Source organism: Oncorhynchus kisutch, unplaced genomic scaffold, assembly GCF_002021735.2.
Source record: "Oncorhynchus kisutch isolate 150728-3 unplaced genomic scaffold, Okis_V2 scaffold3357, whole genome shotgun sequence".
Classification (NCBI taxonomy): Eukaryota; Metazoa; Chordata; class Actinopteri; order Salmoniformes; family Salmonidae; genus Oncorhynchus; species Oncorhynchus kisutch.
In genome coordinates, this window is record NW_022265302.1 from 415,001 (window position 1) to 429,569 (window position 14,569).

Consider the following 14,569-nt stretch of genomic DNA (forward strand, 5'->3'; position numbering starts at 1 on the left):
GGACACCTGCACTTCTGGTGGCCGTTTCCCTGGAAACAGGCGATGCCTAGTATTGGACACCTACACTTCTGGTGGCCGTTTCCCCGGAAACAGACGATGCCTAGTATTGGACACGTACACTTCTGGTGGCCGTTTCCCCGGAAACAGACGATGCCTAGTATTGGACACGTACACTTCTGGTGGCCGTTTCCCCGGAAACAGACGATGCCTAGTATTGGACACGTACACTTCTGGTGGCCGTTTCCCCGGAAACAGACGATGCCTAGTATTGGACACCTACACTTCTGGTTGCCGTTTCCCTGGAAACAGACGATGCCTAGTATTGGACACGTACACTTCTGGTGGCCGTTTCCCCGGAAACAGACGATGCCTAGTATTGGACACTACACTTCTGGTGGCCGTTTCCCTGGAAACAGACGATGCCTAGTATTGGACACCTACACTTCTGGTGGCCGTTTCCCCGGAAACAGACGATGCCTAGTATTGGACACGTACACTTCTGGTGGCCGTTTCCCCGGAAACAGACGATGCCTAGTATTGGACACGTACACTTCTGGTGGCCGTTTCCCCGGAAACAGACGATGCCTAGTATTGGACACGTACACTTCTGGTGGCCGTTTCCCCGGAAACAGACGATGCCTAGTATTGGACACTACACTTCTGGTGACCATTTCCCCCGGAAACAGACGATGCCTAGTATAGGACACGTACACTTCTGGTGGCCGTTTCCCCGGAAACAGACAATGCCTAGTATTGGACACTGTAGAATCCCCATTGAAAGTGTGTTCCGGTGCAGGACGAGGTTTAATCTTTGTGAATAGACATAGAAAGAGCACAGAGAGGCAAAACAATGTGAGGAGACGCAAAGATGTTTATTAAAAGTTACAATAATATCAAATAACTCATCTTTTGGAGAACGTGGAACATGTTCTCTTAATAATGAATAATAATGTTGGTCACGTCGTTATTTTAATTTCTTAACAAATCTAACAGCAATCCTCCAATCATAGGATGCATCCCAAAATTACACCCTATTCCCTATATAGTGTACTAGTATTGACCAGTAGTGTACTAGTATTGACCAGTAGTGTACTAGTATTGACCAGTAGTGTACTAGTATTGACCAGTAGTGTACTAGTTTTGACCAGTAGTGTACTAGTTTTGACCAGTAGTGTACTAGTTTTGACCAGTAGTGTACTAGTATTGACCAGTAGTGTACTAGTTTTGACCAGTAGTGTACTAGTATTGACCAGTAGTGTACTAGTTTTGACCAGTAGTGTACTAGTATTGACCAGTAGTGTACTAGTTTTGACCAGTAGTGTACTAGTTTTGACCAGTAGTGTACTAGTATTGACCAGTAGGGAAGAGGGTACCATTTAGAACACAGCCCTGTATGGATCATTCTGATTGGGTGAAAGGGGGGATTCTCTGTGTGTTTCGGTTCCTCCTCCCGTCTTCTCCTTTAGCTGTTGTGTCCCTGAAGAGCCTCGGCCATGAACAGTTTGCCGAGGTTCTGGGAGGTGAACTCCTTCACATTCTGGCAGTAATTGTTAATCTGTCCTGTTTTGGCAGAAACAAAAAACAGACAAACACAGGAGTCTGAATAAACAGCAGGAGACACATTAGCAGAGCTGGAGGTCAATCAGTTGCATGTTGTCAAGAAGGGAGACACCGGCCGTGCCCAAAATGTCATCCTATCCCCTAATGTGGTGCACTAGTTCTATCCAGAGCCCTATGGGTGTGTCCCTATGGGACCCTGGTCACAAGTAGGGCACTATATAGGAAATAGGGTGCTATTTTGGGATGAAACCAAACATCAAGAGAGACAGCAGACAGGCAGGGATGTCAGATGAAATCTACAACGCTGTAGATTAATGTGACATCATGGAGAGATGACAACAGAACAGATAGGTAGCTACTAGGGAGATAACAGATAGGTAGCTACTAGGGAGATAACAGATAGGTAGCTACTAGGGAGAGAACAGACACAGCTACAGTGCCTTGCGAAAGTATTCGGCCCCCTTGAACTTTGCGACCTTTTGCCACATTTCAGGCTTCAAACAAAAATATAAAACTGTATTTTGTGGGACACAATCATGAAGTGGAACGACATTTATTGGATATTTCAAACTTTATTAACAAATCAAAAAGGGAGGGAGGGAGAGAGGGGAGGGAGGGAGGGAGAGAGGGAAGGAGGGAGGGAGGGAGGGAGGGAAGGAGGGAGGGAGGGAGGGAGAGAAGGAGGGAGGGAGGGAGGGAGAGAGGGAGGGAGGGAGGGAGGGAGGGAAGGAAGGAAGGAAGGAAGGAAGGAAGGAAGGAAGGAAGGAAGGAAGGAAGGAAGGAAGGAAGGAAGGAAGGAAGGAGGGTGGGAGGGAGGGAGGAGGGAGGGAGGGAGGGAGGGAGGGAGGGAGGGAGGGAGGGAGGGAGGGAGGGAGGGAGGGAGGGAGGGAGGGAGGGAGGGAGAGAAGGAGGGGAGAGAGGGAAGGAGAGAGGGAAGGGAGGGAGGGAGGGAGGGAGGGAGGGAGGGAGGGAGGGAGGGAGGGAGGGAGGGAGGGAAGGAGGGAGGGAGAGAGGGGAGGGAAGGAGGGAGGGAGAGAGGGGAGGGAAGGAGGGTGGGAGGGAGGGAGGGAGAGAGGGAGAGAGGGAGAGAGGGGAGGGAAGGAGGGAGGGAGGGAGAGAGGGGAGGGAAGGAGGGTGGGAGGGAGGGAGGGAGGGAGGGAGGGAGAGAAGGAGGGAGAGAGGGAAGGAGGGAGAGAGGGAAGGAGAGAGGGAAGGAGGGAGAGAGGGAAGGAGGGAAGGAGGGAGTGAGGGAAGGAGGGAAGGAGGGAAGGAGGGAGTGAGGGAAGGAGGGAGGGAGGGAGAGAGAGGGGAGGAGGGAGGGGAGGAAGGGAGGGAGGGAGGGAGAGAGAGGGAAGGAGGGAGGGAGAGGGAGAGAGAGAGAGGGGGAGGGAGAGAGAGAGAGGGGGAGAGAGAGGGAGGGAGGGAGGGAGGGAGGGAGGGAGGGAGGGAGAGAGGGAGGGAGAGAGGGAGGGAGAGAGGGAGGGAGAGAGGGAGGGGGAGAGAGAGGGAGGGAGGGAGGGAAGGAGGGAGGGAAGGAGGGAGGGAAGGAGGGAGGGAAGGAGGGAGGGAAGGAGAGGGAGAGAGAGAGAGGAGGGAGGGAGAGAGAGAGAGAGGAGGGAGGGAGGAGAGAGAGAGAGAGAGGGGGGAGGGAGAGAGAGAGAGAGGGAGGGAGGAGAGAGAGAGAGAGAGGGGAGGGAGAGAGAGAGAGAGAGAGAGGGGAGGGAGGAGCGCCACCTTTTGCTGCGATTACAGCTGTAAGTCGCTTGGGGTATGTCTATCAGTTTTGCACAGTTTTCAGTTCTTTCCACAGATTCTCGATTGGATTCAGGTCTGGACTTTGACTTGGCCATTCTAACACCTGGATATGTTTATTTTTGAACCATTCCATTGTAGATTTTGCTTTATGTTTTGGATCATTGTCTTGTTGGAAGACAAATCTCCGTCCCAGTCTCAGGTCTTTTGCAGACTCCATCAGGTTTTCTTCCAGAATGGTCCTGTATTTGGCTCCATCCATCTTCCCATCAATTTTAACCATCTTCCCTGTCCCTGCTGAAGAAAAGCAGGCCCAAACCATGATGCTGCCACCACCATGTTTGACAGTGGGGATGGTGTGGTCAGGGTGATGAGCTGTGTTGCTTTTACGCCAAACATAACGTTTTGCATTGTTGCCAAAAAGTTCAATTTTGGTTTAATCTGACCAGAGCACCTTCTTCCACATGTTTGGTGTGTCTCCCAGGTGGCTTGTGGCAAACTTTAAACGACACTTTTTATGGATATCTTTAAGAAATGGCTTTCTTCTTGCCACTCTTCCATAAAGGCCAGATTTGTGCAATATACGACTGATTGTTGTCCTATGGACAGAGTCTCCCACCTCAGCTATAGATCTCTGCAGTTCATCCAGAGTGATCATGGGCCTCTTGGCTGCATCTCTGATCAGTCTTCTCCTTGTATGAGCTGAAAGTTTAGAGGGACGGCCAGGTTTTGGTAGATTTGCAGGGGTCTGATACTCCTTCCATTTCAATATTATCGCTTGCACAGTGCTCCTTGGGATGTTTAAAGCTTGGGAAATCTTTTTGTATCCAAATCCGTCTTTAAACTCCTTCACAACAGTATCTCGGACCTGCCTGGTGTGTTCCTTGTTCTTCATGATGCTCTCTGCGCTTTTAACGGACCTCTGAGACTATCACAGTGCAGGTGCATTTATACGGAGACTTGATTACACACAGGTGGATTGTATTTATCATCATTAGTCATTTAGGTCAACATTGGATCATTCAGAGATCCTCACTGAACTTCTGGAGAGTTTGCTGCACTGAAAGTAAAGGGGCTGAATAATTTTGCACGCCCAATTTTTCAGTTTTTGATTTGTTAAAAAAGTTTGAAATATCCAATAAATGTCGTTCCACTTCATGATTGTGTCCCACTTGTTGTTGATTCTTCACAAAAAAAATACAGTTTTATATCTTTATGTTTGAAGCCTGAAATGTGGCAAAAGGTCGCAAAGTTCAAGGGGGCCGAATACTTTCGCAAGGCACTGTACCAGAGAGAACAGATAGGTAGCTACCAGGGAGAGAACAGAACAGATAGGTAGCTACCAGAGAGAGAACAGAACAGATAGGTAGCTACCAGAGAGAGAACAGAACAGATAGGTAGCTACCAGAGAGAGAACAGAACAGATAGGTAGCTACCAGAGAGAGAACAGAACAGATAGGTAGCTACCAGAGAGAGAACAGAACAGATAGGTAGCTACCAGAGAGAGAACAGAACAGATAGGTAGCTACCAGAGAGAGAACAGAACAGATAGGTAGCTACCAGAGAGAGAACAGAACAGATAGGTAGCTACCAGAGAGAGAACAGAACAGATAGGTAGCTACCAGAGAGAGAACAGAACAGATAGGTAGCTACCAGAGAGAGAACAGAACAGATAGGTAGCTACCAGAGAGAGAACAGAACAGATAGGTAGCTACCAGAGAGAGAACAGAACAGATAGGTAGCTACCAGAGAGAGAACAGAACAGATAGGTAGCTACCAGAGAGAGAACAGAACAGATAGGTAGCTACCAGAGAGAGAACAGAACAGATAGGTAGCTACCAGGGAGAGAAGAGAACAGATAGGTAGCTGCTAGGAGGGAGGGAGGGTGTGGGGGTACCTGCGATGAGGAGAGTGTCCATGCGAGGAGGGGGCTGTGGTGGTTTGAACATCTTTGAGACATCTTCCTCTGGTAGAGGAGTCTCTCCTCTGGTCTGTCTCTGAGCATTCTCCTGCTGGCGCCGCTGGATATACTGCAGAGAGAGAGAGGGGGGAAGAGAGGGAGAGAGAGAGAATGAGGAGGGAGGAGGAGAGGAGAGGAGAGGAGAGGAGAGGAGAGGAGAGGAGAGGAGAGGAGAGGAGAGGAGAGGAGAGGAGAGGAGAGGAGAGGAGAGGAGAGGAGAGGAGAGGAGAGGAGAGGAGAGGAGAGGAGAGGAGAGGAGAGGAGAGGAGAGGAGAGGAGAGGAGAGGAGAGGAGAGGAGAGGAGAGGAGAGGAGAGGAGAGGAGAGGAGAGGAGAGGAGAGGAGAGGAGAGGAGAGGAGAGGAGAGGAGAGGAGAGGAGAGGAGAGGAGAGGAAGGGAGGGAGGGAGGGAGGGAGGGAGAGAGAGAGAGAGAGGAGGGAGGGAGGGAGAGAGAGAGAGGGGAGGGAGAGAGAGGGGGGGGGGGGGAGAGACGGAGAGGAGGGAGGAGTGAGCGAGAACAGCTATAAAATCCGACAGACATGACAGACAGGGAGTGATTTGTGTTGGTACATGACCGTGTAAATCAGCGTGTCAGAACCTAAAGGCCTTTTTAATTTGGGGAGGCAGAGCAGAGGACAGGTTGGTGGTGGGGCGTAGATGGTAGGAAATTACCGGTACCTGGATACACATACAAAGCCTGTCAAGCCTGCCAGAAACCGATAGCGTTCTATCTCAAAATGCACCATTCCATACTGCAGTCAGCCCTCTACTGGGACACTGGCATTACAGTGCAGCATCGTACCAAGTTGATCTGAGGCACGACTGTCTCCCTGGTATAGTGGATACATCAATATTATATAGTACCAAGCCTCTGTCTCCCTGGTATAGTGGATACATCAATATTATATAGTACCAAGCCTCCGTCTCCCTGGTATAGTGGGCACATCAATATTATATAGTACCAAGCCTCTGTCTCTCTGGTATAGTGGATACATCAACACAGTTATATTATATAGTACCAAGCCTGTGTCTCCCTGGTATAGTGGATCAATCACAGTTATATTATATAGTACCAATCCTCTGTCTCTCTGGTATAGTGGATACATCACAGTTATATTATATAGTACCAAACCTCTGTCTCTCTGGTATTGTGGATCTGGTTAGCAGCGTCCCTGCAGGACAAGTCCCAAATACTACCCGATCTCTTAAATAGTGCACTACTTTAGATGAAAACCCAATGGTCTCTCTCTTTCCCTCCCCTCCCTTCCTCTCTGGAGGAGAGGACTCCCTGTGGACAGGGTCTAAACCTAATTCTATAACGCCCCTCTAACACAATCACTGTCCAGGAAGTAGATTATCTCATTATCAACTACAGTGTGTTGATTACATTTTCCCATCATGATAATAGAATGTGTGTGTGTGGGTGTGTGTCTCTCTCTCTGTGGGTGTGTGTGTCTCTCTCTGTGGGTGTGTGTGTCTCTCTCTGTGTCTGTCTGTGTGTGTGTGTGTGTGTGTGTGTGTGTGTGTGTGTGTGTGTGTGTGTGTTACCTGGTGTTTCTGCTGCTGTTGCTTGCTGAGGTTACGGCTGTAGGTGTTATACTTGACAATGTCCTGACTCATATCATCCACTCTGTCCATCAGGAGCTGCAGAGACTTCTCCAGGTGGTTACTGAGGGGAGACGAACTACACATTAGATGACATTCTCCAGGTGGTTACTGAGGGGAGACGAACTACACATTAGATGACATTCTCCAGGTGGTTACTGAGGGGAGACGAACTACACATTAGATGACATTCCCCAGGTGGTTACTGAGGGGAGATGAACTACACATTAGATTACATTCTCCAGGTGGTTACTGAGGGGAGATGAACTACACACTACAGATGCTAGGAACAGACAGTGGCGTCTGTAGTCCGAGGGGGGACAGATTCACTCAGCCGTCCATAGCTCTGGTGTTTCCTCTCTCTCTCTCTCTCTCTCGGTCTCACACAGCCAAGGCCGCAGGACCAGACGGATTACCAGGACGGGTACTTGAGGCACAAACGCTGACCCGCCGGGAAGTGTCTTCTCTGACATGTTCGACCTCTCCCTGACCCCAGTCTGTAAATCCTGAAGCTGGGCGCCAGTTAGAGGAAATAACTTATCCCGGCCACGAAAGCTGCCAGAGCGGGGCGGGGACATTGCTTACATACACTATGACAGGCTCATTGTCCACCCCCCTCCCCTCCCCCCCTCCCAAAAGTCTGGAAGGGATGAGAGAGCCTATGGGTTCGTAGCTTCAACCCCGCAGCACAGCACACCAACTGACTGCTGAATGTATATTTCTATTCATCTCGCTTTCTTTGTTCTTTTCCATATTAATGTCTGTCAACGAGAAGCTGCCCATATTAATGTCTGTCAACGAGAAGCTGCCCATATTAATGTCTGTCAACGAGAAGCTGCCCATATTAATGTCTGTCAACGAGAAGCTGCCCATATTAATGTCTGTCAACGAGAAGCTGCCCATATTAATGTCTGTCTACGAGAAGCTGCCCATATTAATGTCTGTCAACGAGAAGCTGCCCAGGAAAGGGCTGAAAACGGCCCATATTAATGTCTGTCAACGAGAAGCTGCCCATATTAATGTCTGTCAACAAGAAGCTGCCCATACTAATGTCTGTCAACGAGAAGCTGCCCATATTAATGTCTGTCAACGAGAAGCTGCCCATATTAATGTCTGTCAACGAGAAGCTGCCCAGGAAAGGGCTGAAAACGGCCCATATTAATGTCTGTCAACGAGAAGCTGCCCATATTAATGTCTGTCAACGAGAAGCTGCCCAGGAAAGGACTGAAAACGGCCCATATTAATGTCTGTCAATGAGAAGCTGCCCATATTAATGTCTGTCAACGAGAAGCTGCCCATATTAATGTCTGTCAACGAGAAGCTGCCCATACTTGCTTCTACACCTGCATTGCTTGCTGTTTGGGGTTTTAGGCTGGGTTTCTGTACAGCACTTTGAGATATCAGCTGATGTACGAAGGGCTATATAAATAAATTTGATTTGACTAATGTCTGTCAACGAGAAGCTGCCCATATTAATGTCTGTCAACGAGAAGCTGCCCAGGAAAGGGCTGAAAACGGCCCATATGTCTGTCAACGAGAAGCTGCCCAGGAAAGGGCTGAAAACGGCCCATATTAATGTCTGTCTACGAGAAGCTGCCCATATTAATGTCTGTCTACGAGAAGCTGCCCAGGAAAGGGCTGAAAACGGCCCATATTAATGTCTGTCAACGAGAAGCTGCCCATATTAAGGTCTGTCAACGAGAAGCTGCCCATATTAATGTCTGTCTACGAGAAGCTGCCCATATTAATGTCTGTCAACGAGAAGCTGCCCAGGAAAGGGCTGAAAACGGCCCATATGTCTGTCAACGAGAAGCTGCCCAGGAAAGGGCTGAAAACGGCCCATATTAATGTCTGTCTACGAGAAGCTGCCCATATTAATGTCTGTCTACGAGAAGCTGCCCAGGAAAGGGCTGAAAACGGCCCATATTAATGTCTGTCAACGAGAAGCTGGCCAGGAAAGGGCTGAAAACGGCCCATATTAATGTGTCAACGAGAAGCTGCCCATATTAATGTCTGTCAACGAGAAGCTGCCCATATTAATGTCTGTCAACGAGAAGCTGCCCATATTAATGTCTGTCTACGAGAAGCTGCCCATATTAATGTCTGTCAACGAGAAGCTGCCCAGGAAAGGGCTGAAAACGGCCCATATTAATGTCTGTCAACGAGAAGCTGCCCATATTAATGTCTGTCAACAAGAAGCTGCCCATACTAATGTCTGTCAACGAGAAGCTGCCCATATTAATGTCTGTCAACGAGAAGCTGCCCATATTAATGTCTGTCAACGAGAAGCTGCCCAGGAAAGGGCTGAAAACGGCCCATATTAATGTCTGTCAACGAGAAGCTGCCCATATTAATGTCTGTCAACGAGAAGCTGCCCATATTAATGTCTGTCAACGAGAAGCTGCCCAGGAAAGGACTGAAAACGGCCCATATTAATGTCTGTCAATGAGAAGCTGCCCATATTAATGTCTGTCAACGAGAAGCTGCCCATATTAATGTCTGTCAACGAGAAGCTGCCCATACTTGCTTCTACACCTGCATTGCTTGCTGTTTGGGGTTTTAGGCTGGGTTTCTGTACAGCACTTTGAGATATCAGCTGATGTACGAAGGGCTATATAAATAAATTTGATTTGACTAATGTCTGTCAACGAGAAGCTGCCCATATTAATGTCTGTCAACGAGAAGCTGCCCATATTAATGTCTGTCAACGAGAAGCTGCCCATATTAATGTCGGTCAACGAGAAGCTGCCCATATTAATGTCTGTCAACGAGAAGCTGCCCATATTAATGTCTGTCAACAAGAAGCTGCCCATATTCATGTCTGTCTACGAGAAGCTGCCCAGGAAAGGGCTGAAAACGGCCCATATTAATGTCTGTCAACGAGAAGCTGCCCATATTAAGGTCTGTCAACGAGAAGCTGCCCATATTAATGTCTGTCTACGAGAAGCTGCCCATATTAATGTCTGTCAACGAGAAGCTGCCCAGGAAAGGGCTGAAAACGGCCCATATGTCTGTCAACGAGAAGCTGCCCAGGAAAGGGCTGAAAACGGCCCATATTAATGTCTGTCTACGAGAAGCTGCCCATATTAATGTCTGTCTACGAGAAGCTGCCCAGGAAAGGGCTGAAAACGGCCCATATTAATGTCTGTCAACGAGAAGCTGGCCAGGAAAGGGCTGAAAACGGCCCATATTAATGTGTCAACGAGAAGCTGCCCAGGAAAGGGCTGAAAACGGCCCATATTAATGTCTGTCAATGAGAAGCTGCCCATATTAATGTCTGTCTACGAGAAGCTGCCCATATTAATGTCTGTCTAAGAGAAGCTGCCCATATTAATGTCTGTCAACGAGAAGCTGCCCAGGAAAGGGCTGAAAACGGCCCATATGTCTGTCAACGAGAAGCTGCCCAGGAAAGGGCTGAAAACGGCCCATATTAATGTCTGTCTACGAGAAGCTGCCCATATTAATGTCTGTCTACGAGAAGCTGCCCAGGAAAGGGCTGAAAACGGCCCATATTAATGTCTGTCAACGAGAAGCTGGCCAGGAAAGGGCTGAAAACGGCCCATATTAATGTGTCAACGAGAAGCTGCCCAGGAAAGGGCTGAAAAAGGCCCATATTAATGTCTGTCACCGAGAAGCTGCCCATATTAATGTCTGTCAACGAGAAGCTGCCCAGGAAAGGGCTGAAAAAGGCCCATATTAATGTCTGTCAACGAGAAGCTGCCCATATTAATGTCTGTCAACGAGAAGCTGCCCATATTAATGTCTGTCAACGAGAAGCTGCCCAGGAAAGGGCTGAAAAAGGCCCATATTAATGTCTGTCAACGAGAAGCTGCCCATATTAATGTCTGTCAACGAGAAGCTGCCCATATTAATGTCTGTCAACGAGAAGCTGCCCATATTAATGTCTGTCAACGAGAAGCTGCCCATATTAATGTCTGTCAACGAGAAGCTGCCCAGGAAAGGGCTGAAAAAGGCCCATATGTCTGTCAACGAGAAGCTGCCCATATTAATGTCTGTCAACGAGAAGCTGCCCATATTAATGTCTGTCAACGAGAAGCTGCCCATATTAACGTCTGTCAACGAGAAGCTGCCCATATTAAATGTCTGTCTATGAGAAGCTGGCCAGGAAAGGGCTGAAAACGGCCCATATTAATGTGTCAACGAGAAGCTGCCCAGGAAAGGGCTGAAAACGGCCCATATTAATGTCTGTCAATGAGAAGCTGCCCAGGAAAGGGCTGAAAAAGGCCCATATTAATGTCTGTCACCGAGAAGCTGCCCATATTAATGTCTGTCAACGAGAAGCTGCCCAGGAAAGGGCTGAAAAAGGCCCATATTAATGTCTGTCAACGAGAAGCTGCCCATATTAATGTCTGTCAACGAGAAGCTGCCCATATTAATGTCTGTCAACGAGAAGCTGCCCAGGAAAGGGCTGAAAAAGGCCCATATTAATGTCTGTCAACGAGAAGCTGCCCATATTAATGTCTGTCAACGAGAAGCTGCCCATATTAATGTCTGTCAACGAGAAGCTGCCCATATTAACGTCTGTCAACGAGAAGCTGCCCATATTAATGTCTGTCTATGAGAAGCTGCCCAGGAAAGGGCTGAAAACGGCCCATATTAATGTGTCAACGAGAAGCTGCCCAGGAAAGGGCTGAAAACGGCCCATATTAATGTCTGTCAATGAGAAGCTGCCCAGGAAAGGGCTGAAAAAGGCCCATATTAATGTCTGTCACCGAGAAGCTGCCCATATTAATGTCTGTCAACGAGAAGCTGCCCAGGAAAGGGCTGAAAAAGGCCCATATTAATGTCTGTCAACGAGAAGCTGCCCATATTAATGTCTGTCAACGAGAAGCTGCCCATATTAATGTCTGTCAACGAGAAGCTGCCCAGGAAAGGGCTGAAAAAGGCCCATATTAATGTCTGTCAACGAGAAGCTGCCCATATTAATGTCTGTCAACGAGAAGCTGCCCATATTAATGTCTGTCAACGAGAAGCTGCCCATATTAACGTCTGTCAACGAGAAGCTGCCCATATTAATGTCTGTCTATGAGAAGCTGCCCAGGAAAGGGCTGAAAACGGCCCATATTAATATATATATATATGTAGCCTTAGAAATAAGGGTCAGGAAATGAATAACTTGCTAACGCCCGATAACATTGATATAATTAGCCTTTTCTGAGAATCACTTTGATGATACAGCAGCAGCCATACAAGGATACAACATCTATAGAAGAGACAGGAATGCTTATGGGGGAGGTGTTGTATATATTCAGAGCCATATTCCCTGTGATGTTTAGAGAAGATATCATGCAACATCTATAGAAGAGACAGGAATGCTTATGGGGGAGGTGTTGCTGTGTATATTCAGAGCCATATCCCTGGAATGCTTAGAGAAGATATCATGTAACATTTATAGAAAAGACAGGAATGCTTATGGGGGAGGTGTTGTTGTATATATTCAGAGCCGTATTCCCTGTGATGCTTAGAGAAGATATCATGTAACATCTATAGAAGAGACAGGAATGCTTATGGGGGAGGTGTTGTTGTATATATTCAGAGCCATATTCCCTGTGATGCTTAGAGAAGATATCATGTAACATCTATAGAAGAGACAGGAATGCTTATGGGGGAGGTGTTGTTGTATATATTCAGAGCCATATTCCCTGTGATGTTTAGAGAAGATATCATGCAACATCTATAGAAGAGACAGGAATGCTTATGGGGGAGGTGTTGCTGTGTATATTCAGAGCCATATCCCTGGAATGCTTAGAGAAGATATCATGTAACATTTATAGAAAAGACAGGAATGCTTATGGGGGAGGTGTTGTTGTATATATTCAGAGCCGTATTCCCTGTGATGTTTAGAGAAGATATCATGCAACATCTATAGAAGAGACAGGAATGCTTATGGGGGAGGTGTTGCTGTGTATATTCAGAGCCATATCCCTGGAATGCTTAGAGAAGATATCATGTAACATTTATAGAAAAGACAGGAATGCTTATGGGGGAGGTGTTGTTGTATATATTCAGAGCCGTATTCCCTGTGATGCTTAGAGAAGATATCATGTAACATCTATAGAAGAGACAGGAATGCTTATGGGGGAGGTGTTGTTGTATATATTCAGAGCCATATTCCCTGTGATGCTTAGAGAAGATATCATGTAACATCTATAGAAGAGACAGGAATGCTTATGGGGGAGGTATTGTTGTATATATTCAGAGCCATATTCCCTGTGATGTTTAGAGAAGATATCATGTAACATCTATAGAAGAGACAGGAATGCTTATGGGGGAGGTGTTGTTGTATATATTCAGAGCCATATTCCCTGTGATGCTTAGAGAAGATATCATGTAACATCTATAGAAGAGACAGGAATGCTTATGGGGGAGGTGTTGTTGTATATATTCAGAGCCATATTCCCTGTGATGTTTAGAGAAGATATCATGTCAGGTGTTATTGAAGTGTTGTGGTTGCAGATCTAAAGCCTTTTATTGTGGGGTGTTGCTGTAGGCCACCAAGTGCTAACAGTCAGTATCTAAATAATGTGTAAAATGTTTGATAGGGTATGTGATGTAAACAGAGAGGTCTACTTTCTCAGGGGACCTGAATATTGACTGGTTTTCATCAAGCTGTCCTCTCAAGAGGAAGCTTCTCACTGTAACCAGTGTCTGTAATCTGGTTCAGGTTATTAATCAACCCACTCAACAGGAAGCTTCTCACTGTAACCAGTGTCTGTAATCTGGTTCAGGTTATTAATCAACCCACTCAACAGGAAGCTTCTCACTGTAACCAGTGTCTGTAATCTGGTTCAGGTTATTAATCAACCCACTCAACAGGAAGCTTCTCACTGTAACCAGTGTCTGTAATCTGGTTCAGGTTATTAATCAACCCACTCAACAGGAAGCTTCTCACTGTAACCAGTGTCTGTAATCTGGTTCAGGATGTATCCACTAATAATAATAACAATAATAAACACTACAGGAACAAGATCATCCATGTGTATCGATCAAATTTCTACTGATACTGTAGAACGTTGTTTATCCGTACCCATTGGATGCAGTGACCACAGTGGAGTGGCTATATACAGGAAGGACAAAGCTCCAACAGCTGGGCCTTAAATAGTATATAAGAGATCATACAAAACATTTAACTGTGACTCTTATGTGGATGATGTTAAACATATTTGTTGATGTGATTAATAAGGAACATCCAGACGCTACTCTTATTGTATATATTAAAATAGTTTTTTCCAATTATTGATAAACAAGTACCTGTTAAGAAACTGACTGTTAGAACTGTTAAGGCTCCGTGGATCGATGAAGAAACTGACTGTTAAGGCTCCGTGGATCGATGAGGAAACTGACTGTTAAGGCTCCGTGGATCGATGAGGAAACTGACTGTTAAGGCTCCGTGTATCGATGAAGAAACTGACTGTTAAGGCCCCCGAGGATCAATGAGGAAACTGACTGTTAGAACTGCTAAGGCTCCGTGGATCGATGAGGAAATGAAACTGACTGTTAAGGCTCCGTGGATCGATGAGGAGACTGACTGTCAGAACTGTTAAGGCTCTGTGGATTGATGAGGAAATGAAGAAACTGTATTGGTTGAAAGAGACGGGACAAAAGGAAGTGGCTAATCAGTCTGTCTGTACATCTGACTGGCCGACTTCCTGCCGAAGTGAGAAATGATACG

The 14,569-nt window shown here is 46.9% G+C and overlaps 1 pseudogene; it reads right to left on the bottom strand.

Moving 5' to 3' along the window:
• Window positions 1-851: 851 nt before the first annotated feature.
• The window catches only part of LOC116371557 (eukaryotic translation initiation factor 3 subunit H-like), a 99,583-nt pseudogene continuing 85,865 nt past the window's right edge, over window positions 852-14,569 (bottom strand).